This window comes from Eucalyptus grandis, chromosome 5 (assembly GCF_016545825.1).
Source record: "Eucalyptus grandis isolate ANBG69807.140 chromosome 5, ASM1654582v1, whole genome shotgun sequence".
Lineage (NCBI taxonomy): Eukaryota > Viridiplantae > Streptophyta > Magnoliopsida > Myrtales > Myrtaceae > Eucalyptus > Eucalyptus grandis.
In genome coordinates this window covers 21,092,264-21,119,213 of record NC_052616.1, presented here as the reverse complement: position 1 = coordinate 21,119,213, position 26,950 = coordinate 21,092,264, and the positions used below count along the sequence as shown (strand labels likewise).

The 26,950-nt window shown below is 37.6% G+C and overlaps 1 long non-coding RNA gene across 1 annotated transcript; it reads right to left on the bottom strand.

The window, feature by feature from the left end:
* Window positions 1-11,932: 11,932 nt before the first annotated feature.
* Window positions 11,933-13,505, bottom strand: LOC120293327. Its single transcript, XR_005551081.1, has 2 exons — window positions 13,307-13,505; window positions 11,933-12,438 (listed from the first exon to the last, which is right to left on the bottom strand). It is a non-coding gene; the product is annotated as an uncharacterized LOC120293327 (long non-coding RNA).
* Window positions 13,506-26,950: the final 13,445 nt, after the last annotated feature.

Below are 26,950 nucleotides of genomic sequence, written 5' to 3'. Positions count from 1 at the left end.
TCTTGCACTCTATTTTCAGTTTCTAGACTCGCATGTCAGTTAAATTCCAGCATCTCGATTAAATTCTGGTGTGTATTTCTACCTTGAGTATTGCATTATCAATTAAATTCCAGCATAAAATCTTAACATTCTCAAACTTTGTTATCAATTAAATTCTGGCACGGTTTGTTTATGTGCGATTCCATTGTAGCGGTTGTATTCTCTAAGCCTTGTCATTGATTAATTTCTGGTGCGACTCATATTTGTATAGTTCTATCCGAAAGGAAATTGTTGAGTTCCTTGACCATGATATTTCTTGTCTAGAGTTATCGTAGAACCTTGTCTCCTTTAAGTGAAAACCCAAAAACGATTTTTCGTAAAAGATATTTCGTCATGGGAAAAATTATGGTGAAATATCTTTTAGCACGTCCAATAGGACCAGAGAGGCTAATTCAAGGAAATAAGATGATGAAAACCGCTAATCAACTTGATACTGACAATGCTAGTGGGAATAACTCGTCACCACAACCTAGTAATGACAAAGTAGGACGATATGAGAAATCGACTGCATAGCCGTGGCAGAACAACAAATGGTGGACATGTCGACATCCCCAGATAACTTGCCGATAAGCAAAGAAGGCAGTTGGAACCAAATTCTGTAATGTTAGCTATCATGAGGAGAATTCTTGACGAACACCACAATGAAACGACTAACCGCGTGATGAAATAGTTTGTCAATATGGTCAAGCCAACAATCGTCAACACCTTCTATAAAATCATGCATGGCCGGGAGCATCGAGCCATTTAATATGGATTCAAGCAAAGCCTACTAATCCTGCACATTCTGGGTATGATTTGTTGGCTAAAATCAGGTGTCAACCAGAATATTGAGTTTTTATTATTGAATATATTTCACTTAGACATCATTTATGGTCTTATGGACCTTATCGCCTTTATTGCTCAATTTGTGGTAAGGAATTTGTCTCTGGACTCCATTTTTCCCTTTTATTCTTCGCCCATTTTAAAATTTAGAAATAATTGCGAAGCATTGACCGTAAACTTTTGTATGAGGGCTTCATCTCTCTTGGCTAATGACTGCTACGGCTATGTCCCATGACTTCATCTTTGTATCCTGTACTATACTGCTAATTCACATTGCTTATTGTATATCTCGGTGACTTTGGTACGTTGTTTGTCATTTATAAATTTCAGAAGGATGGAAGAATACCTTTACATTCGGGATATAGATGGTCTGCAACGGCAGATGTCGAAAGTTTGGTGTGGGATCGACAGTCTGAACACTCCTTCATGGTGTGGTACGAACCACTGAAAGTTTTTAAAGTTCTTCTTTCTACTGAAGAAAGGCATCTGAAAGGATCCTGCTGGACATGTAGCTTATGGATTTAGTGGAAAGTTTGTGTAATGTTCAATTACAAACCAATTGAGTTTTTCAGGTGTCCCTTGAAGATGGCACCATTAGAGCATTCGATATACGAGGTGCAACTTCTAGTTCGGCCTCCGAGTCACGACCAAGTTTTATTCTTCATGCACACTATAAAGTAGTCGGCATGATTTCATACAACCCTTCGGCGCCTAATGTACAAATCAGGCAGTTCCTCCACCTCTGCTTTTCCATGTACATTCTAAACTTCACTCCCTAAAATAAGTAATAACTATTGCTTCCGCGTGTAGTACAGCTTCTTGCGACGGGGTCAACAGATAAGATGCCATTCATTAGTTCTTCACGCAATGTTGTTGGCTTGATCTTTCCTGGTGGATGGAACTTAATATATGTATGTTCCTTGAACAAATGCATGCAAAACTTTGGGATCTATTTAATAACCAGCCTTCATGTATTGCTTCAAGAGATATAATAGCTGTAAGAAAACTAACTGTGGGAGTTTGAAGAAAATCAGCAGCTCCATCGGGAAGCGAAAGTTCTTGCTTGACTTGAATTTTACCCGGTGCTGGTACCTTGAAGATTCCCCGATTCTGTCGGCAACTTAGCATCATTAATAAAGTGGATCTTTCCATGACAAGACTTACAAGCTTGCCTGATTCTACTGGAAAATTACGACGTTTGTTTATTCTTAACCTGTACAACTCATGTACCACCGAAAAACGGGGTCCTCAGAGACGGCTTTGCAGAAAAAATCGATGCCGACTCAGCCATAAAGGCGGAGGCTTTAGCCCTCCGTGTGGATCTATCGAAATTGGCGAAGGAAAGAGAGAGAAAGTGTCCTTCCACGCTTCATCTGAACTCCAAGATGGAAGTACAATCTGACAGCAAATCTATGGTGGAGAGCTTAATGGGCTTAGCACTGAGCCCATGGAAGGTGGAACCAATTTTAGAGGACTACAAAGTGCTACTGGCCCAACTCAAGGGAGTCTGGGTATCTTATGTGCCTAGAGAAGCCAACAAATCCACCGACCAGATAGCAAAAGCTCACCGGGACAACCGCCTTCCTCACAATCGGATTACATATCCCCCTCACCCACTAAGGATTTTATTTTGTAATGATTCCGAACTTAGTTGTGGGTCTACAACATATTAGTAATGAAAACGATCTTTTGACCAAAAAAGAAAAGCTCCAGCTCAATTGAAAGATCAGTGGAACTAAATTCTCGTTGTCTGCGTGACAATAAGTTAGAAGGACTTTGCAACTCCATCGGAAAGTTAAAATCGCCGTATATTTTGAATTTGTTTAGTCACTGGGCTCAATTGGATGGTAATCAACGGGAGTTACCTAATGTCATTGGATCATTGGAGATCTAGAAGAGCTTTGTCTTGGTCATCACGAAAATTTGGTAGGTGAATTCCTCTCACAATTGGAAATTTGTCCTCTCTAATAGTCTGGATCTAATAGAACCAGGATTTATAGTGTTTCATACTTTCTTGCCTCCTAACATTTGACTTACATTAGTGTGATGAGATTGGGGAGTTGTCCGAGCTTCTTGTGAGTTTAGTCTGTTTACATTTTAAATCTAGTTCACTATGGTCAGTCCCCAATCCATCAAATCTTTACAATCTAAAAGAGTTGAGCCTATCTTATGGCTTTGAATATCGAGCTAAGGGATATAGAGTGCAGACCTATGACTTGGAGTGGATTGGGAGGCTAACCAAGCTAAAGAAGTTGGAATTGTGCCTTTCAAATGTCGCTGCACTGCCTGCAGAGTTGGACCTCCTTTCTCTTCGAGAACTGACTTTGACCAGACTAGACCTACCTTTGGCTGCTTCCGCCTTCTTTACTATCCCTAGAACTTGAGTCCTTCGACAAGGGAGCCCTCGAAACCTAAGAAGTTTGTCCATTTATATTGTCCATCATTGTCGACTTCTTGAGAGAATAATCATCCCCTCAAGCGTAGGGACACTGGAAGTTTGTCATTGCTCAAAGCTGATTAAGATACAGTTCCCTAGCATATTGGGATTATTGGAGAAATCATCAATCAGAAACTGCAGGTTTATTGAGAGGATACGGTGCATTGGGGAAGGAGCTGTTGGGTTCCTAAAAAAATCAGAGTCTTCCAGTGATGTGACTGTCCGTGCTGGTATGGAGATGTGGGAAGTTGTCGGTCGCTCATAGAAGTTCTTCAGAGATGACAAAGAACTTCGAGTTGGCAAGTAATTAGTGGAAAGCTTCTGAGAGCAGTTGACAACTCCCAGATCATCATATCCATCTTCTTAAAAAATTATGTTGCCAACAAATGGTGTCTCCTTGAGCTCACCAGAATTGTAGACAACGCATCCATGTCAAAAGGGAAACAACTAACCTCCCCAATTGTTTATAATGTGGAGCTTGATGATGCTTAGTTCAAAACCCCACCATACAAGACGGCAATACTTGCACACGAGAAAAAGTTTCCTCATGAAGTAGAATCCGGCAAGAATCTCTTACCAAGGTCGATTAGACCAAGGGCTAAGAACCTGCCAAAATGCAAAAGGTAAGCTCTAAAGAACTAAAATTTATGGCTCTAGAATCTTGCTCATCCAAATTACATGCTTTCTCACCTCTCAATGCTTGACTTAACATCATGTGATGAGATTAAAGAGTTGGTTGAGCTTCCAATGAGTTTAGTTTGTTTGTTGCGAAGAGTTGGTTAAGCTTCCAGTGAATTTAGTTTGTTTGTTGCGAAAAGAAGCGATTGAACAATAAAATAGACTTAACAAGAAAATAAATTGGACACTAGATCTATATTATTTGATCGATATGACCTAAATCCATGGGAAAAGTAGCAAAGAATTTTATTATAAATCAAACGATACAATAGAAATTACAACTACGCTGGAATCACTCAAACACTCTTAAGTATTTTCTAGTCCCAATTACATCCAATAATTTATATAGTATTTATTCCCACAATTTATCATAAAATAATTTCTCAATTTCACGAAAATTAACAAATCTTACTACAAGATTTAATCAACTTTAACACATAAATCATTAATATAATTCCATGAAAATAAACCCTATCAACCACTTGAAACGGCAACTTCAACCTTTGCACGTATTCATCAACAAAGGCGCATTAAAAAAGAATGAACCAAGAAGTTTATTTCTTTCCTTTCACTGACCCAAACAGCAAATCCATAGTTTCCTCGTTGAAGTCTTCTTTTTACGGTCAAAGTCTGTCATCACTTTGGACTCCAAAGGAGAAATAGGAAACTGACTCCAATTCATAGATGGAAATCCACGTGTTTTGCTTTGCTCATTATCGAATGTCCAGAATCTCTAACTTTTGGACCGTCCAGATTCCTTAAAATTTGGGTTGGGTTTTGTGCATAAATTCAAACTCGAGACATATTTTAACACTATTTATGTGTTAAATCTTGCTCACTGCAAGTAGTTCCAAATCTCTTAAAGCTTACCAATTTGGTAGAGTGGGTCCTATTTGATGGCTCTAAATGTCAGCCTAATGCACACATGTGACTTGGGGTGGATAGGAAGGCTATCCAGACTAAAGGAGTTGGAATTTTGTCTTCTCATTATCACTGCATCACCTATAGAATTGGATCCCCTTTCTCTTCTAGAAGATCTTGCTTTGTATAGAATAGACCTAGAACCCTCATGCATTCAAATAGCTAGTTTTTGGCAGTCATCAAGTGTGGTGGATTAGTGGTAAAGAGATCACGATCTTCAATGAGGTCACAAGTTCGATCCATGTTGTGAGTAAACATTTGGTCAGCTTGTGCCTTAAACTTTAGCTATCACATGTGAAGAGATTTCTCAACTTCTAATTTGGTGGTGGGGCTATAGTGACAAACTCACCTACTTATAGGTGAATTGAGTAGTTACAACTTCAATGTTATATTATGCATGAAAGTAGTGCCTGAAGAGGTAGCTATATCGATCACTTTCCCTAACATTTTAACACATAAAAGGAACTAGTTCTTTTTAAAATAAAAAGAGACTAAAATGAATATATATATATACTAAAATAATTTTTCCTTAGTGTAGAGTACAAATAGACAAGACTAACGGGCAAGTTGCCCGCTTCACCAAAACTTGGTCCAAACGGGCAGATTTGAGCAATGACCTTGCATAAAAAGGCCCAATCCACCTAACATTAGGCCAAGCCTTGCTTGGCTACCCCTTACATTTCATTACATGTATTAAATGATGGATGGGCCTTGAACAATGCACTGAGCTTAACTTTTAGGCCCGGGTTGATTTGGGTTTGCACAATGATCACCTCTAAACGCGAAGTATTAAATATATGCAAAACATAAGCCGTAGAAGGTATAGTTGGAAAATAATGGTTGAATTCCCTGAAAAAAAAAATTTCCTTTAGGTTTATGTCCCAATTATGATATAATTCTTATTATCCCAATTGAAAAATAATGGCCAAATTCCACATGTTTAATATTATCAAAACAAAGTTTCGTAATCCCTATTTATATATGTATTGACAGAAATCTGAAAACATTATCTTAGTAGGAAGCTATCTTCTTATTGTACAAAACATCAGTTTGTATTTGTACACTGATATATGTATGTGTGTAAGATAGAAAAGGAGATAGTTGCTTTTGATATTTCACTAATACAATAAATCTATGTCGAAAGATATGATTGCATTATTAGGTTATTTGATAATATAACATTCTGCTCGACAAAGGAGAATATCATAAATATTTCATTAATCTATGAATAGAATTAAAATTATATCATGCATGTACAACATGATTTTTGTGTAGAATCATTTTTTAATTAATGAGGTGACGTAGGTGTATACTAGGAGACTTTAAAAGAATACATATTTCTATGGAAAAATATTTGGATTAAAACTTTGACATTGCTCAAATGAACAAAATCAATACAAGCTTAAAATTAAGATTAGTTTTTAAAACATAGCATTTAAGGTGTATTCAATTTCCTTTACAATTTGCCTTTATCATTTGTATAGATGCAGTAATCATGAGATACAATGTTTGAAAAGAATTATGACTTTTCGGTCTATATATTGTCTTTTGGTAATTATAAAATAATGTGTTTTAAGTTATTGTATCTTCTTAGAAAAATGGTTTATCCATTTATATGTGAGTTGCATATTTTCTTGATAAAATGGACGTTGCATGGAAAACATAATTTCTTCGTTGCATGGAAAACATAATTTCTTACTTGTGGTTACCTATTAGTAAATCATATACACCAATTTATTTCTCTATATTTGCTTGTTTACTAGCTCAGACAATGTTAATTCTCTCATTCAGAGACATATCAAATAACATGTATGCGAGATGATGAGTATAACTATTGTTGGAGATCTTTCCAATTAATGGTAAGTGCAACTACTTTTTATTTATAACGGGAAAGAGAACCTGATATAACAAATTATAATTTTCAGTAATAAATAGCAGTTTATACACATATTTTAAAGTTTCAAAAAAAAAAAAACATGTAATAACTTCTTTCAGTATTGTGAAATTGCCATCGACATTTCCGTTCATCAAAATCATCAACAATCTAACGGTCTAGATTTAAATTTCTCAACTAGGTAAGTAATCTCTAAGGGGGTGTATATGGTCGCACATCTAGAGAAAATCAATTCTAACAATCCTTGCCATTGATAATATTTTTTAGTATGGGAATGTATTAAATGCAAATTGTGTGAGTCTATCCACGCTAATGACGAGCATGACTAAGAATTCACTTATTTATAGAGCCCTTCATCTCTTATAGCACCACACCTTAGCCGACTATATGTCTTCTTTCTTACTAGTCCTCCAAGTGCTTCAACGCAAGACCATTGTGATGCCTCATCTTTGAAAACCTCTTATAAAATGCATCCAACAATCATATCTCATATACTCCAACCTTGAATGTACATAAGAATCGGATCAATGATCTACCGGATAGCATCCCTGGTGAGATCTCTCTCTCGTGCATGAGCGCACACACGCACAAATGATGATTATAACACCTTGGATATCATTTTCTAAATGACAGGACAAGGCCACTATTGAAGCCTCTAATAGGGAAAAGATCCCGAGCGATATCCTTTGGAGGGTTGCTCGGTGTGAGATGTGCCAGCGGATAGCTCTCCTTTCAAATTTTGATCGCATTTAGACAAGAACAGAAGAGCTAAATGGGTAATGTCTCATTAGTGGGCTATGCAATTCCTACCTAACCTACCGTTTATCATATTTCTCGATATGGGACTGTATGAATGCAAAATATGCAAGTGTATCCACCGATAATGAGAATGACCAATTATTTTCCTATTTATACAACTCTAATCTTTTGATACTCCAAGCTTCAATATGTTAATCCGTTTGAGTCACAATCTTACCACTCCCCTCGTATACGAGCATCTCTATAAACAAATGATGAAGTTGTTCTATTGACTTCTTCAATCTTTTCCCCAAGAAACCTATTTATGCATCTAAATTGTTATCCATTTGTTACTTCAAAGATTATGGACCACATGAAAGGCACATAATTTAGATGTATCATAGGTTTCTTGGGGAAAAGATTTTAGACGCAAGTCAAATAAGTGATCTACCATAATAAGCTATCCGACTTCTTGTCTTCTTTAAGGGTATGAATTTCCAAGAGTAACATTTTTTAACTTAATTATTTTTGTCTTGATCCGACTAAATATCATTCTTACGTACGATTTGGATGATTGGTCTAACATTCCATCACTCACTAATTGCAAAATTATTGTGTCTCACTCTATGTGGATATAGCGTTAAGAGATGGCCTGCCGACACCATTGAGAGGAAAATAAATTTTGAAGTCTAATCAACGGTGATGTGATTGTCGACCCTCCGCCCTAGCTTCTTACCTCACCCGTGGCCAATTCTCCTCCAGATCGTCATCCATTGAACGTAGTGAACTTTGCACAGGTTCTATGTTGTTGAATTCCAATTTGCAAAGCAAACTCCATCTTCAATGGAAAGATAGAGGAAGAGAACTTAGGGCCTGCTTTAGGGTGAATAGTTCCACTTTCAAGTATCACATGTAAAATCTTAAAGAGTTCAGTCTAAAGAGTGAGCTTCCGATAATTGTTTCATCACTTAGAAAAAAAAAAAGATTTTGTTGCACGGCATCCATCTGTTTTTTCCATATTATGTGCATATCTCTGATCAAGTTGGTTCTAATAATTTTTGTGGTGCTAATGAAACGTGTGATATGAATGTTGAGCCATAGTCAACTTAATCATGCCATAGGAACATGACCCTAAAACAGTGGTGAGCTTAACAAATCTTTTTAGTCAGACTTTTCTCTAATCAGCAAAATCCGACATGAATCTTCTAGTTATAATTCAAACATAAAGAAACTAACATAAAATATTACTTCATATTTCTAGTTTTGGCAAATGTTATTTGGGTTGACAATATAAAACACCACCTATTGGAATCAAGAATTCAAATGGACATGAAATGTATGCTTCGGGTACACGCAATAAATTTTCATATGAACAAAACAATATACTATAAGTCAAACAACAATATGCACGATATCCTTCATCACTCATATTATGTAACACAGAAGAGTCCAAATTTTTTTGTAATGGAACACGATATATCGTTCATATTGACCCTATAGAACAAGCGAAATAGAAGAACTAAAGACATCCATTTTTCTATAGTATACTATGTACTAGCTCCATTTCCATGTCTGCTATTTGATTTGAGTTTAAAGAATTAGAGTTACCATAAGGTGAAAACATGTAATCATCTATGCACCTCTCGATATTGATTTTGTGAACTTACAATGAAGATGTTGATATGTTAGAAGGTTCATATAGGATCTCTTGGGGTCCTCAATCAATCCAAGTCTTCTTCGAGCAAGTCAACCTTTTGTGCACTGGGAGTATTTCTTGCCAATGCTTTAAAGAACTTAAAAAACTTTTGAGTGAAGCACTGGGAAAACGTACTTCTGCATAGAAGGGTGCAAAGCTATATAAAAGTTAAAGTGGTATATCGGGCTTGAATAACCTTCAACATTTGTGCATCTATGCGTGCTCCAGGCTGCAGGTTGTTGAGGGCCTTACCAAACTAGAGTTTTTGATTGAGTTGGTTGTCTACGAGTGTCCTTTACAGGAAACATTGCTTGACATAGTAAAGCCGAAAATATAGGATGTGCCAAATTCAAGTTAGACGGTGCAGAGAATCGCTTGCTGTTCACCAGAAGGCCATATTCTTTTCAAGCGTTACAAAAAAGATGTTCTTTGGACAGATCAAAATCCAAAAGCATGAAAGCTGACTTTGAATCAGAGACAAACCCGGTGCCTCAACCAAGATTATTGTAGTAGCATCAACGAATTTCACTCAAATATGACTAGATTTCAATTTCCCTCATACAAATATAAGTCGTGAGAAGCATGCCCTTGCATAGATCTATCATATGACAGATGAATTTATAGAATGTTCAAGAACTAAATCAACAATGTAACATACCAAAATTTACATTAGCCTGCAACTAATCTATAGGATCATCTAGTCACTTGAAATTGTCTAGGATTCTCAATTTTTGCCTACCATTGTGACAGTCTGATTTTTCGCTTCTGTTTTCAATTAAATAAATCGGGCTTTTCGTCAATGTGCCTATAGCGCTATTCTCTGATCTGATCACTCATGAGATAACTTGACTAATCGGGAAAGTTATTAAAGGATTTTGATGCAACAGACTTGAGAATTCGACTAGGAATCGATTGCTCGACTGTGTTAGTCTACAAGGATCATTTCGGTACAGTTGAAAATCTATCAGAAATCGGAAATAGGTCGATTTGATAGAGATAAAATTAGGCTTGGGTGATTCCAACTAATTATAGAATTCTCGTCGATCGACACTAAACCGATTTTTCTGTTATTTTGGTACCTTGTGCTCGTAATTGAAACCTCGAGATTTTTCACGAGAATCGAGAGTCGTCAATGTGTCGAAGATGTACATTGTGGCTCGGGAATAATCAACCACGAGTCAAGGCACCAAAATTCCCAAAAACTAACATATAGTTTAAGTTGCGCTAAAATCACATTTTGACTGAAATTAACCGAGGAAATGATGTCGATTACAGAAATTAAGAATTGTCACGTGTCACAATTCATCCCAAGGACATTGTTGCATCTTCTCAAAATTTATTGATGATGGGAATTGTTCATGAAATGTGTAAGATCAGCAAATTAAAAGAGCAAGGGAATTGCCACATTTTAAGTAGGATTTTAAGGCCTCTAATGTGAAGCAATTTAAGAGGTATTATAAGTTGTTACTAAGGGACTTGACCCTATTGAATTAGATGTTAGATTGGTAATTAAAGAAAGAAGGGAAGTCTCCTCAAAAAGGAAATTCGTAGGAATCCCTCTCTCCTACAATTTCACCGCAATTTCCTTGGTATTTAATGGAGATGGACTTGGAAAAGATAGAGGGACCACTTGATAGGAAAGAAACTCAATCTTCATGGGAAAAAGCTACGAGAATCAATTTCAAAATTCGGATTCAGCAGTTCACATGGATTCCAACATTTTCTTTCATCTCCTTTAGAAGAGACAACATTGGAAACTTTGTGGGGCCTATGATGGTGATATGTGGCCAAAATTTCCATTGAAAAATAGGCCAAAGCTAAAGGAAATTTCAATGAAACTTCCAAATAATTTTCATTCTCCTTCCCATCCTTTTGTACGTTGAAAGAGACAAGGGAGAAGAATAAAATAAGATGAAGAAAGGAAAAGGTGGAGCTACCATTGTAAAATACAGCAGACGTTCATGCGTGGATAAAGGGTGGGAAGGAGAGTGGAAATTACTTGGAAGTTTCACTGAAGTTTCATTCAGCTTTTGGTCAATTTTTCCATGGAAATTTTGGCCACCTATCACCATCATAGGCCCCACAAAGTTTCCAACGTTGTCTCTTCTAAATGAGATGAAAGAAAAGGTTGGAATCCATGTAGAATGCTGAATCCGAATTTTGAAGTTGATTCTTGTAGCTTTTTCCCATGGAGATTGAGTTCATTTCCCTATCAAGTGGTCCCTCTATTTTTTCCAAGTCCATCTCCATTAAATACCAAGGAAATTGAAGTGAAATTGTAGGAGAGATGGATTCCTACGAATTTTCTTTTTGAAGAGACTTCTCTTCTTTCTTTAATTACCAATCTAACATCTAATTCAATAGGGTCAAGTCCCTTAGTAACAACTTATAATACCTCTTAAATTGCTTCACATTAGAGGCCTTAAAATCCTACTTATTATGTGGCAATTCCCATTGTTCTTTTAATTTGCTGATCTTGCACATTTCATGAACAATTCCCATCATCAATAAATTTTGAGAAGATGCAACAATGTCACGTTCACGACGGGGTGAGATCACATCTCAGCAAGTAAATCCCCTAAATCCAGAGTAGGAGAAGGATACACTCAACATGCAATCTAATCGCCTTTCTCACACTTTCTTAATACCAGTACTTTCCTGCATATTAGTGTCAATTGAATCATGCATAAGATATCGAGATCATATATCATCGGAATACTTTTAACACATACATATATAAGGACATAAATGTCACATAATTACATGGACCCCCAATTACTAGACTAAACTGTTATGGCACGTCCCATACTGCACCACATAGTTCCGTCTTTTAATTAGGTCCCTCACTTTCACCCATTCATGTGTCACAAATGATTTCAATGTACAGATAACAGTCTTCTGGCATAACCCGGCATTTCATGTGTCACAAATGATTTCAATGCTTAGATAACAGTTTTTCGGCATAACCAGGTATTTCATGTGTCAGAAATGATTTCAATGCTCAGATAACAGTCTTTCGGCATAATCGGGCATCGCCTCGCACCGTCGAGCGCGGCATCGTCTACATCTAGACGGCATTCCATATAGGAGCATCAATCCAGCCTCCACTGCGACCGGCATCCGTTGACGTGGGGCATTCCCGAAGGAGCATCGCTCGACCCCAAAGGCTCGTGGCGGAATCTCATGTCGTGAATGCATATGATCAATGTCACACTTCAATAATCAGTTACACATGACATTCACAGTCTCAATTGAGTAATTTCATAGCAAGAATACTTCAAAACAAGCATGCACTTTTACTAACCCGAATTGACAAAAAACAGTCCAATTACGCTATTCTAAATTTGAAGTCAGAAACCCACTCGTATGAGCCTGAAAAATTCTCAAATTTGGACACGTACTAGAAAACACATAAAAAAACATTTTTCATGAAGACACCGAGATCCAGATCCCTCTGGATTTGGCCCAGAATTTCTCTCTATCCAGCACAAAAATCGAGTCCAGTTCGAGAGAGCCTAACTCATCGAAATCAATTCGTTTTTGGGTTGAAATCTGATCCGTTTAATTTGAAATTCAAGTATGTTAAACTATAAGTTATAATGAACAACTTCCATGAAGAAACTGATCGGAAATTCGACCTCTAAAGGTCAGTAACAGTCCTCGGAATCATAACAGGTCACAGTTTACCGAACTGTCCGAATTACTGTTTTAAGGATGATGTCATGAAAATCGTCATCTTTTAAATTATAAAAACTCTAAAAAATATATATGTTATCATTTAGGATATCTAAAACATTTCTTCAGAACAAAATTTCTTCAAAATCGCAATAAACAGTTGTCTACGAAATTAGCAAAACACACACGTCCTGGAAACTGTTTCAGAAATCAGCTACTGTTCTAGTCCGAATCTTCTTCCACGACGTTTGTCTTGCTCTCTAAACCCTATCTAAGTTTTTCTATGTCTATCCTAACATCCCTAACCAACATCCATCCATATATAACGTCTTCTACATCTTTCTAACTTATACGAATTCTTAATAGAGGTACTCAACCCCTAGTCCAGATTTAGAAGACAACTCACCTATTCACAGCTAACGGCGGCTCTCGTTGGTAGTTGGACAGCAACACAGAGACCAGCCTTGAGCCTCTCGGTGATGGTGTTGAGCCAAAATCGCAGAGGAATATGCTGTGGTGTGATGGCAACAGCAACACACGAATTTATAAATTTTTCGGTAGAAAGAACTACATATGGATTTTGGTCGGTTGCGCGGTTCTTGTGCGAGTGAGGGGGTTTTTTCCTTACTCGAACTATCCGACCTATATATAAAAAAACCATGGTGGTAGGTGGCCGATGTTTATGTGGGTCCAAGAATTTTTTTGGTAACGTCACGTTCACGTTTTGCTCTGTTTTGTTTCCTAGTCTCCGATTTGTCATGCAAGAGGGAGTAGAAATGGGAGTTGCACATTCAATGGAAGAGAAAGCAACAGCTTGTACGTTGAAAGACACAAGGGAGAAGAATAAAATAAGAGGAAGAAAGGAAAAGGTGGAAGTTTCCATCGTAAAATACATCAGACGTTCATGTGTGAGAAAATAGTGGGGAAGGAGAAAGGAAATTGCTTGGAAGTTTCATTGAAATTTCCTTCAGCTTTTGGTGTATTTTTCCATGGAAATTTTGGCCACCTATCACTATCATAGGCCCCACAAAGTTTCCAACATTGTCTCTTCTAAATGGGATGAAAGAAAAGGTTGGATTTAGGAGATTGTTCACCCGATACTGTTCACGCGCACTCTTCACGTGCACTGTTCACCCGAGAATGAAAAGTGGTATAATTTCATGTGTATTGATTTTATGAAGTGAATGGATGTGCAAAGGTATGGGCATCCGCATGAATTGGGAGATGTTTTGTGCTATTGTATGTTGATTGAAAACTGTTGGTATTTAATTATAAAATACCGGGTGTCAAGTTTTGGACGCCGAAAGTATTTTTAAATACTATATTAAACTGTGGGATTTTAAAAAGAGATGACACAAATTTCTGGTTTCGATCTGACCGTGTCCCCACACACGCTTATTTTACCATGCATTTTTAATATTAAGAAAATAGGCCGGGATCACCATTTTAATTGAGATATTTGAATGCAATGCACGGTATCCCGAACCGAAATTGAATGAATGCATGAATGATATGAGATGCCGTCACGAGCATTTTGGGTCGGATGATGCCCCTTCGGGAATGCCCCACGTCAACGGATGCCAGTCGCAGTAGATGCTAGGCCGATGCTCCTTCGGGAATGCCCAACGTCAACAGATGCCGGTCGCAGTGGAGGCTGGACCGATGCTCCTATATGGAATGCCGTCTAGATATAGACGATGCCGCGCTCGACGATGCGAGGCGATGCCCGGTTATGCCGGAAAACTGTTATCTGAGCATTGAAATCATTTGTGACACATAAAATGCCCGGTTATACCGGAAGACTATTATCCGAGTGTTTTGCTAATTTCGTAGACAACTGTGTCTTGCGATTTTGAAGGAATTCTATTCTGAAGAAACATTTTGGACATCTTAAATAGTAACATATATTTTCCTTAGAATTTTTAGAAATTAAAAAGATGACGATTTTAATGACGTTATCCTCGGAATAATAATTCGGACAGTTTTGTAACCCATGACCTGTTATGATTCTGAGGGCTCTTACTGACCTTTAGAGGTCGAATTTCCAATCAATTTCTTCATAAAAGTTGTTCGTTATAACTAATAGTTTATCATATTCGAATTTCAAATCAAACGGACCAGATTTTGACCCAAAAACGATTGATTTCGATGAGTTAGGCTCTTTGGAACTGGACCCGATTTTTGTGCTGGATAGAGAGAATTTCAGGGCCAAATCCAGAGAGATCTGGATCTCGGTATCTTCATAAAAAATGTTTTTTTATGTATTTTCTAACACGTGTTCAAATTTGAGAATTTTTCGGGTTCATATGAGTGGGTTTCTGATTTCAAATTTGGAATAGCGTAATTAAACTATTTTCTGTCAATTCGGGTTAGTAAAAGTGTATGCTTGTTTTGAAGTATTCTTGCTATGAAATTGCTCAATTGAGACTGTGAATGCTATGTGTAACTGATTATTGAAGTGTGACATTGATTATATGCATTCACGACATGAGATTCCGCCACGAGCCTTTGGGGCTGAGCGATGCTCCTTCGGGAATGCCCCACGTCAATAAATGCCAGTCGCAGTGGAGGCTGGACCGATGCTCCTATATGGAATGCCGTCTAGATGTAGACGATGCCACGCTCGACGGTGTAAGGCGATACCCGGTTATGCCGGAAGACTGTTATCTGAGCATTGAAATCATTTGTGACACATGAAATGCCCGATTATGCTAGAAGACTGTTATTTGTGCATTGAAATCATTTGTAACATATGAATGGGTGAAAGTGAGGGACCTAATTAAAAGAAGAAACTGTGTGGTGCGGTATGGGACGTGCCATAACGGTTTAGTCTGGTAATTGGGGGCCCGTGTAATTATGTGACATTTATGTCCTTACATATGTATGTGTTAAAAGTATTCTGATGATATATAATCTCGATATCGTATGCATAATTTAATTGACACTAACATGCAGGAAAGTACTGGTATCAAGAAAGTGTGAGAAAGGCAATTAGATTGCATGTTAAGTGTATCCTTCTCCTACTCTGGATTTAGGGGATTTACTCGCTGAGATGTGATATCACCCCGTCATGGGCTAAAATTTTTCGGGTCCCTAAATGGAGGAAGGCCAGGTCGTGTACAGTCGGTCACAGTAAAGGAGAAATAGGACTCTCGCTATCTCCTTCCAAGTGATGACGGGTTTTCCGTCAAGACTGGATGTAGGGTGACGGCTCACCCCTTAGAGATCGAGAAGTATGGTAGTGTGGTAGTAAACCCCAGTCTTGTTAGTAGAAGCTTAGTTAGTGGGTAATCGAACAGCTTCACTTTTGTTTCAGACCTTGGGGTGTTAAACTGGTCTATTTACATAAGTACTTTGATATTGTAGGTGTGGCTTGTGAAAAATAATATCCTACGTTTCTATCCCACTGTTTTGTTGTATGGAAATTGTTTTACGTTTCCGCATGTGCAAAAATAACGAATGGGTCGGCAACAATTCCTGGGATGTTGCAAATTTTAAATCGACCATTGAGGGATGTGCATGCGCCCGGGGTTCGGGTCGTGACAACCATAGCAAACCAAAAGTCCCCATATGAGAGGAGATATTTTAGGGATATCAGTTTAAAGCAAAGTTAAAAGAATGAACTAAAAGTGAAATTTTGGAGAACTTTTTGAATCTCTCATTTAGACCAATAATTATGCCTATTGATGGAGAAGAAACCAAATAAATGCATGCGAAGATACACATCGAGGATGTGGGGATAATGCGGTGTTGGTCTTTCTGCATTCCCACCTTTCTTCCTTGGGTGTTATACCTTCGCATCATCTTTTCATCTCCTCATCTTTTCACTATTTCTATTGCTGGTAACAAACGTTTTGAAAAGTGCTTTGTCATTCCTCTTTACCAAGTTGTCACTGTAATGGGAGTGAACACGACCTATATTCTTTTGTAATAATGCTTTGATCAAAGTATGATCTTGAGCTTCACACCTGATCTCTTTTCTAGTTTACCTTCAAATGACAGGATACCAAAAAAGAAAGAAAAAAAAAACCATTTTCCGCAGTATAGAACAAGATTGGTTGCCTAATATGAGAATCCATAGCCCATGGCTGCCAGTGAAATCGTGATGGTAATCCTTCCACAATGGTTTTTGCTAAGAACGCTGGATTGCATGCTGTGTTCTAGGCATGTCATTGCAATAAACGTGGGGGATGTAAGGATATATGCTCAATCATCACACAATGATGTCTATTGTCATGGTCTGCTCACTGTAGGTGGTGCTTAAAAGTAGAATCTGCAAGTTCAAAACAAGTCTATGCTATTACATAATGATTCACTTCATATAGCAATTAGATTGCACTGAATTCCAATTTTAAGAGGATATGTGGTTCGATCAGTTAAATAATCGGCCCCCCAATTGCAGTAAGTTGGAGTTAAATTGCATATGCCAAGGGTATAATGATAGTTTTGTTTATCAATAGTAAACGGACAAATACATGGACAAACAGAAGTGGAGTGATCTTCACCTAGAAACTACTTTTTCACACAGCAGCATCGATGCATAATTGTTATTGACACCTAAATTTTACTATTTTATTTAGGAAGAAAAAAAGAAAAAAGAAGTAAAGAGTAAAATAAATAACTTTTATTAAAATCCATCACGTATGTTTTCATTAACATCCATTACGCATAGACATTAGGAGCAACTATCACTAATTATTAAAATTTAAAATTTTAAAACTAAAACAAAAATATCGAAAATTTAAAAAAAAGAGTAAAAAGTAGAAATTTTCATTAAAAGGTATAAGAAAATCGACTGGGCCGAGTAGAGGGCTTTTCTTCTTGCGTGGGCTCGCCCAACTATCTCTTTACCTTTTTTTCCTTTTGCGCTTGGGCCGGCCCCCGTGCAGGTCATCTTCCTCCCTCATGGCAAGAGTACGAGCAGAGGAAATAGGGGATCGCCATGAAGCAGATGGCGGCGTGATCTGCGGGTCGATTCAGTCCGGCCGGCAAGCTGGCGGTGGCAAGGGCCATGCACGCCTGCCGGTTCTTTTGGGGGTTCGAGCTACAGAGGGAGAGAAATTGGAAGAGCTGGGGAGGGTTTAAGCGAGTGAGGGGAGAGAACCAGATAGTGAGGGAGCGCGAGAGGGTGGTCGACTGTCGCCAGAGTCCGTTCGTCAAGCGCCGTCCTTGCAGTGCTTCCCCCGAACCAAGTAGGTCTTGTCCGTAGCTTTTTGATTTGTGTCGAGTTGCGTCGCCTTCCCGAGGATCTCGCTTCGGGAATACCGTGGGATGGCCAGTCATCACTCGATCCATTTCGAGTTTTTCTCTCCCGTCGCCGCTGCCGAAGTCGAGTAGATCTCTCATTTTAAAAGCCTCTTCCTGTGAACCCCCGCTGCTTCGTCCTATTTTGGTATGATAGGATGTTGAGTTTTGTTCCTCCCGTTAGTCACACGCGTACTGGGCTTCTGGGGGCTAATGTGGTTAATTTCGAATGCCCACTTGATGATTTTTTTAAGTTTGCTGCTGAGTCCGAGCACAAAAAGGGTTGATATCGTTCCTCCGTTCCATGCCCACCACATGTTCGACGATATGTCTAAGCCGGCCTAGGCGCGTGCATTACCGATTCCCATGTGTTCTTTAACGCGGATAAGTACGTTTTGCATGTTATGAATCTTTTCCGCTGTGTTTTTATTTGTCTCCCGTTGGTTTCCCGGGTGTGGTGGTTGTAAGTGGTGCGCGGCTCGGAAGGGGCAGCAATGATGTCACGAAGTGATGGTGGCGGCAAGCGACGAGCTCAGCTGCTGCTTTGTTTATAGGGCTCGGCGTGAGAGAATAGGTTGGGCGTTCGGCGATGGAGGTATCGGAAGGAGGGGCCAATTTCAGGCGTGGGAGGAAACCATCGAAGAAGAAGAGGATGGGCAGAAAGAAGAAATAAAAAAGAAAAAAATGTAAAAGTGGAAAAAAAGACAAAAGGAAAAAGAAGACACTCGGAGAGGAAAATTCCTGGGGAAGAAGACCAAAAGGGATGAAAAAGGAAAAAGCAAAACAAAAACATAAAAAAAAAACTATAAAATGTCAAAAGTTGGCTTCGGAAGAACCGTTGAGCAGAAGGTGGAGGAAAAAGGACGAAGTGAGGAAAAGATAAAAGAAAGAAAAAAGAATTATTAAAAATTATAAAAACGAAAAATTTCTATCTTTTTAATCCAACAGTGTTTTCGACCCAAAAAAAAAAAAAAATCCGACAGTGTTGAATCCTAGTTTAGGTCGGGTCAATGGGTCGGATTGGGTCTACCAGGTCTAAACCCGTTTTCCTGAATATAATAATATTAAATGTTAAAATTTCCAAAATATTCAAAAAATCTCAAGAAATTTTTTTAAAAAAAATTAAAAGAATTCGAAAAGTTATAAAAAAATGCAAAAAAAAAATTCTGAAAATTCAAGAGCTTTCGGAAAACATTAAAACTTCCAGAAAATATTGAAAATTCGAGTTTTGTCTTTTAAATAATAATTAAAAAAATTGAAAAATTAGAAAATTAAAAAAAAGTCAGAAAATTCGGAATTTCATTTTAAAATTTAATAACAAACTTTCCCAACTATTTTCTTAAAAATGGAAGTTTCTTAACTCTAAAGTGTGCTAAAAATTCAGTAAGTCCTTAGGGCTCTACCTCAAGGCTTCAATGGTCTTCAAAGACATTTACTTTTGTTTGCATGCTTTTGCTATTTTGATCTCTTTAGTCCAGTCTAGATTAACATTATATTTTCCTTAATGTTAAATATTTGCTCTCCCATGCAATTTATTTAAAAGCTTTCATTGGCTACTAACTGTTATTTTAATTATTGCGTACCCGCACGATCACCTTGCGTGTTAATGAATTGGTCTACAATTAATCCAAACTGCTTGACAAATTTTTTTTTAAAAATGAACAAGATTAAATATCGAAATGACACTAATTAGTTAATTAGTGTAATCTTATTACAAAATTATTATGAACATCTCAATGTCGCATGAGATATAGGCTTGAGGGAGTTCGTGTCTAATCATGGACCGTAGGCCTGCTTTTTGGGCAATAGCCCTAAATCTATTTCCTTCCTCGAGAGGTAAGTCACAACAATTGTGCATGACATGCAGGTGATGTTTTAGCTCCTTTTGACAATAAATTCCCCTCATTATTCCAAGTTCCAGAGCTAAATCATGACAGCAAGCCAGAAGTCCACAAATGCTTGGGATGGCACAAGCACCTCGCGCAGACTGAGCAAGCAGCACTGCTGATAGAATAGATGGTATATTCTAGCATGACTCTTGCTGGTGTTGGCTTGAAACTACCTTCCTGTTGTTTTAATAATGATGAAGGAATCGGTTATGGTTCCATTACCAACGGGCGAAAGGATGTCCTTCTCAATTCCTCCAGCAGACTAGAGAAATGTGTAAACGGCTGTGAAGTGGGCCATTACTTCACTGTGCAATGTGAAGCTCTTCTTATTGGTCCCGGCAAGTGATCTTTGTAAATGGTGTACTTTATGGTTACCCAAAGAGATCTCCTTCTCAAAAGTTTATAAAGGTCGAAGAATGATATGTGTCTAGATTAAGAGAGGAGTGGACTTGCAAATTAGATGTAACGAGACCATGTACTACTGATCGCAATGCATTCCTGATTGCAATGCAATCCAAGAACCTTTTGCTAAACTTGTGTGCGCTTTAGAGTTATCATTATCAAATATAGGAAGCTTTGACTTAATAGAAGAAATTTTGTTCGTTATCAGTTGGAGAAGATTTGAACCACGACTTACTCCTCAAGGAAGTGGCATGGGAAAGTCAAATTTGCACGTAAATTAGTTGGGCTTGTGAGTTGGTTGTCTTCAATGGAATTTTCAAGCTCTGATGCCAAATGGACTTTGAATGGAGGGCCTATCTTCTGGGTGTTTTTGCAATAATTCCAAGGTAATTTTCCATACATCTATATCCATATCGCAGCTTAATTCTGAAGCATGATCCACAATATCCGAAGGAAGCCCCCCAACAGCTTTGACAGTGTCTGCAGTCAGCAAGAGGAAGGAAGAGGAAGAAGAAGAAGAAGCAGAAGACAAGGGGTGGGGTTTCGGCCGAGAGTGGGGGAAAGAAAAGAGAGGAAAAAGAGGAGAAAAGAGAGAGAGAGAGAGAGAGAGAGAGGGAAAAGAAAGGGGAACGGGGGAAATCACGTGGGTTGTATAGGGTTTTGGGATCCGTTAAAGGCACCGCATCATGGTTGGCAGGAAAATTGGTCTTTAAAAAAGAAAACCGTACTCCACGCGTCGGTGCACCAAAATAGGCGATTTGAGCCCTTCCTTTCGCACTCATTTCACCACAAGGTGGTGACCCGTGACAACGCGGAAGGTTTCTTCTTATTCTGTCGTTCTAATCTGATAAGATCAAATTCAAAAGTAATCACGAGCGCTCGGTTTGAAATTACTTTTTACTTTTGACTCTGCAGCGCGCATATCTAGGCATTTCTTCTACCATTAAAGAAATATTTCAAATTATACCTTATATGGATGTGTAAATTCACGTGTAATTATTTTCTCTTTTTTTGGTGACTTGGTTATATTTGATTTTTTTTTTTTTTGTGACAAAGGGGTAAAAAAGGACTTACTTTTAATAATTTAGAAGTTGCAGCAAACAAGAATGTGGGTAATTACCCGGTGAAAATGAAAGCGGGTGATATGTAGATGAAACGTGAAGAGGAAAAAGAGATATCACATTAAATCGAGCAAATTATAGTAGCTCCAAAGAAAATGAGCAAAAAGGATATTGTCAGTGGTAGTAGTAGACAAAGATGATGCAATAATTCTGGCAGTGTAGCTCGGGTTTGTGTCTCTTGACCACAACTTTACTCTTGCATGTGGATTATGTAGTCCCTTTTGAAGCCTATATGGCCGCTTTCACTTCCGGTTGATGCCAAAAAATGACCAACTCTTACAATCGACAAGTGGTGAACTCGATCGATTGGTCGCAAATGAACAAGGCGAGATCAATAGATCGTCAGCAAAGATTTGACAGGAATGTAATGGAAGTTATTGAAGAAAAGCTCTCGTTAATTGACAAAGCACATCAACAACAATACATCAATTGCCGATTTTGATACGTGTTGAAGCTCGAAGACAGAAGGCATATCAATTCCAATACAAAAGTTACCGTTGGTTGTCCCACTAGCCTCAGAAGTTGTAACACCTTTGTCTCGCACTAACATGTCAAAAGAATATAGTATCAACACAATCGTAAGTTTATTTTACATTTTTTGTTATAATGAACACCAAATTTATATTGTGGCATTTACCAAAAAAAAAATTATATTGTGGCGAAAATAAAAAGATCGCTATAATATTTGTATTCTTGTAGTGTGATTTAGCTCTTAATAATTTTTTTTATTTAGACCAAAAAAATTGTTAATATATTTTTTTTTTCATTTAGACCAAAAGAACCTCTTGATATTTTTACACAACAAATATCTATTTAATCGATGAAACCGAGATAAATCGAGTCAATTTTGAGTAAAAGCTAAGTTGGGAAGATCTCTGTCCTCATCTCATGTCATGCGAATCCAAGTACGGGCAGCATGCCTGGGATCTCAGTGTACCAATAAATGTAACTAGGGAGTTAGTTGTAATTTTACTTTGTCTTCACTTCTCGTAAATTTGCTATTCCTACACTTTACATTACTGCATTTGCAATTTACTTTTTTTTTTTAACCCAAGCCATGGTCATACTTTGTTCAAGATCAGTGAAGAGCCCTTTTTATATAAAAAAAGATATCCAAAATCGATCTCTTGAAAAGATCTTTCACAAGATCTCTTGGAAAGATCTTTCACAGTTCAAAAAAAAAAAAATTTCACTTTCTGGGTGAAAACATCCTTTTTGCACTTATGGTGGACCCTTTTTGTTGATCCAACGAAATTGTCGTGGCAAGAATAAGAAATCAACAGGAAACCAACAATACTTTTGGCGACAATTTATTGCCATTCGATGGCATTAAGAGGACTGTGCATTATGAATCTTCAACCACTCTAGGATCGACAGAAGAAAACCATGTGGTAAATACCAGCATCCCAATATGCCTTACTGAAGAGCAAATTAGATTAAACCCTAGCATGGTATTGACCATGGGGAGATTTTATGAGAAACAATGAAAGGATATGACTAGCTATATAGTGAGGCACAAGTTCGAAGATATCAAGCAGATGATCATCAAAGCAGTCAATGATGCCATTTCGAGGCATGGATTTTCCAACTAATTGCTTCCACTCTAAGGGAATCTAGTGGTTCAATGGTACATTCGTACTTCACACCATTAAATGTAAAAGAAAGTGAGTTGAGATTTCTTTACGGTATCCCAAAAATGATGAGACAAGCCAGATATGATTAGTGGACCCATATAATAAAGCAGACTCACTATTAACTTTAACCTTAAGCAAAATTACCAAGAAAAGAGGGAAAAAAAGAAATAAGAAATATGACAAAGATCTTCATTTTGAATACCAGAACCAATCCAGATCTTCCCGGCTCCTACTACCCACTAAAGGAAGAAGAGCACTCAAAACCTTTAGCCTTCTCTAATTTCCACACTTCAACTTTAGACAGAAAAAACAAAGATAGCACACGAAAGCGCGTTAAGTAACCAATAATTTCTTAACAGACAAGCTAGTCGATTCACTTTATAATGAATTTTAGATGGGACCAAAATGTGTTAGATAATTTGTGACTTTCTCAATAAATACATAAGTTCATTAACATTATAATAAAGTTCGAAAAGATTTCCCATCATGACGAAAACTTAAGAAAAAAAGTCTTGTGATGTGCTCTAACTTTTAATGTATTGTTTTTGTAAAGGGTTAATAGCACGAATAAACCCCAAACTAGCATGTCTATGAAAAATTTCTCCCAAATGACAACAAAAAATTACAAATCAAGACATTTATGATAAATTTACTTTAAAATTTTTTTTAGATGATCGAAATGTGTTAGATAATTAGTGACTTTCTCAATAAACACATCAAATCACAAGTTGGAAAAGATTTCCCATCGCAATGAAAACTTAAGAAAAGAAGTCCTGTGATTTAACTTTTAATGCATTGCTATTTAAATTCAAATATAATTTAAATTATAGCTTATAGCATTAAGTGAATGAGTTACACTGTACAAAAATTTCACCTAATTCAAAATAGAATGATATTACTAATTAAAAGATAAAAGAGATATGTCTCACTTAAAATATGTAATTTTTCTAGCTTTTGTAGCCTTTCTTGCTAATTTCAAATTCACCCAATATAAATTCATAGTGAATTCTTTGGCTGCCACCATGAATTCCACATGATCAAACCGCTTAAAAGTGATTGGTCTGCACAATGGTGCAACATTTTTCACTGGGGTAAAAGGACAATTGGCTGACAAACTACAAAAGAATTCAATTAAAGAGCAATTTATGTCACTTCATTGGTAAAGTTCATCATTTGAAACCACCACGAAATTCCTTTAGTATATAGATAGTTGAGATTTGCTTAACCGTAATGGTTATTAAACCTTTTGAAATCTTCATTGTAGTCCGTGTGAGACAACCAGGTTACGCATATTCTCCCAACTCTGCCCTTTAATAAGCAAAAACGAGGAATAGCATTCATAAATGGCAAAATGAACTAGTGGCATATTGTTTTGCATCTTTTGATAAATATTTACGATATTGCAATTGTTTCCAATGATATTCGCCCGAAATTTTTTATGAGAAAAAAGATAGAGTTTTTAATCCAAATATTCTAACAAAAAAATGTCAATACCATGGAAAATCTCAAACGATTATGACATATCCCAAAAACTTGCAAACCTCGGAGGACATTGATGCTTTGTCCCTGTAAAATAAAATAAAATAAAATGAGTTCACAATGGGACGGCACGTGGACCTTGCTCACAAAAAGATGGTCAAGGCACAAGCTTCGACCAAAAACATAAAAATCCGGCAAAAAACAAAAACAATGGAGTATGAGGGCTGGAGACATTTTCTTTCGAACGAAAATGTCGCTTTCGAACGAAAATGTCGCTGTCCATAGTTCAGGGGCTACCTATTTTGAAAATACCACTTTGGAGATACTTCTGAAAAAAGGCACCACTTCAGCGATATTTTGAAATTTTCGGCTTTTAAATTTCTGATATATAAAAAAAAAAGCCACTTTATGGCAGAAAAAAAATCTGTTGGCCAAAAACCAATGTTGCGCAAGTCCAACTCAGGTCTTTTCCGGAGTCTCACTGGTTGAATTTGTAATTAGACGTCCAAGTGCAAAGGTGTCTCAAGCTATGAAGACTCACACGCGATACGACACGATACGACACGTCGATACGTTATTTATAAAAATAAAAATTCCGAGACGTCGCGACACATTATATATTAAATGAATGTTTTTATTTTTAATTAATTTGATTTAAATTCATAAATAATTAAAAAAGGGCATATAATAAATTTACACTAATAATATTAATAAATCAATTCTTTTGAAATTCGAAAATATTCATAATTAATACGAAACATATTTTTAATCTTAACAAAAGTTATTGATGAAACTAATAATTAATAAGAAATTAGAATCAATTTATTTAAATAAATTCATAATTTTCTAAAATGATCAAAATTTATCATTATTCAAAATTCAATACTTTTATTTTTCGAAATTACTTTTTAATTTCATTTATTTAATTTTTCAATTACAAAAAATTCCTAAAATTCATCCCTTTTTTCGTTCGTCCATTTCCTCCACCCTAAATTTAATTTACTTTTTCCCTTCCCCACTTCTGAACAGACAGGCTGTCAGCCTTCACTTTCCCTCCCCCAAAGCTCAAAAGTACTATTTTTCTTCCGTGAGGTCTCTCGAATCTCAGGGCTTTCTTGATTTTCGCAATCCCCAATATTTATCTGTTCTTGCTTCTCTGGGCAGTCCACCTAGAAAAGCTACGAGGGCTTCGCATCAGTTCCGTACGGGGCTGCTTCAGTGCGTAACGTGTACTGTCTCTTCTCAGGTGGTGTTTAGCTTTTATGGGAGTGTCCTTGGCGGGGGGGGTTTCGAAGATTCGTGTAGCTCCGTAGCTTGTCCTGTGGGATTTCGTTGGGCCGATCGTCAGGTTTCTTTTCCGTTAAAGTTGCGATTTTTACGGGGAGAGAGGGCGTTTGAGTGGCTGCAGCTCTGACTCCAGCCTGTGCCGGGCTCTCCTCCGAAGGGGAGTCCGAACGCGTCCCTTTTATTTTCGGTAAAATAATCTTCTTTCTCTCTCCTCTAGCGCCTGTACGCTAGCCCTGGGCTCTCTCTCTCCTCTGCAGAGTCTGCACGCATTTATTGTATTCTCTTTCCTCCGAGTAGAAGAAAAGCCATTCCAAGCAAGCGAACCTTTCAAATTTTGAATCTCTGGTTTCGCTCTCGTTTGCTATTCCGCGCTCGTTGTCGCTGCTTCGGCATTGCGTTTGTCAAGCGGCCGTTCCCCACCGTCGCCCGGCGCTCGCTCGCTCGTCCTGTCGCTTCCTCCAGTCTCTGCTTCGGCGCTCGCTCATATTAAATGACTTATTTGTGTCATTTTATGCGAGTGTTTTGGAATAATGTAAATCCAACATTGCCAAGTAATGTTGATTTTTCGAATTAATCGTGTTCGCATTGCGATGCATTTGCATTGTTATGAGTGTTTTTTTTTTTTTCTGGTGATCGAGAAATCTGTTGGAGCCTACTCTTGTTGGCTTACGTCGATTTGGGGTCTCACAGGCCTCCACGGTAGAAGCCCAACGGCGACTATACCTTGGGGAAACTGGCCCAGCAACCCACCACCAAGCCCCCCACTTTAATCGTTAACAACGCAGAGTTTTGAACCTTTGACCTTCTTTGCTCGAGGAGAGATCTTAATTAATTGCACTACCCATAAGTGGATTTATTACGAGTGTTGTGCACCTCACTATGTCGAAAGTTGCCACTCTAGGAGGCTAGATTCTTTTAACCCTGCTATCGAGCCAATTACTATTTTTCAAAAGCCTATCAGTCCATTCAATTGGCTTTATCACATGATTAAGGT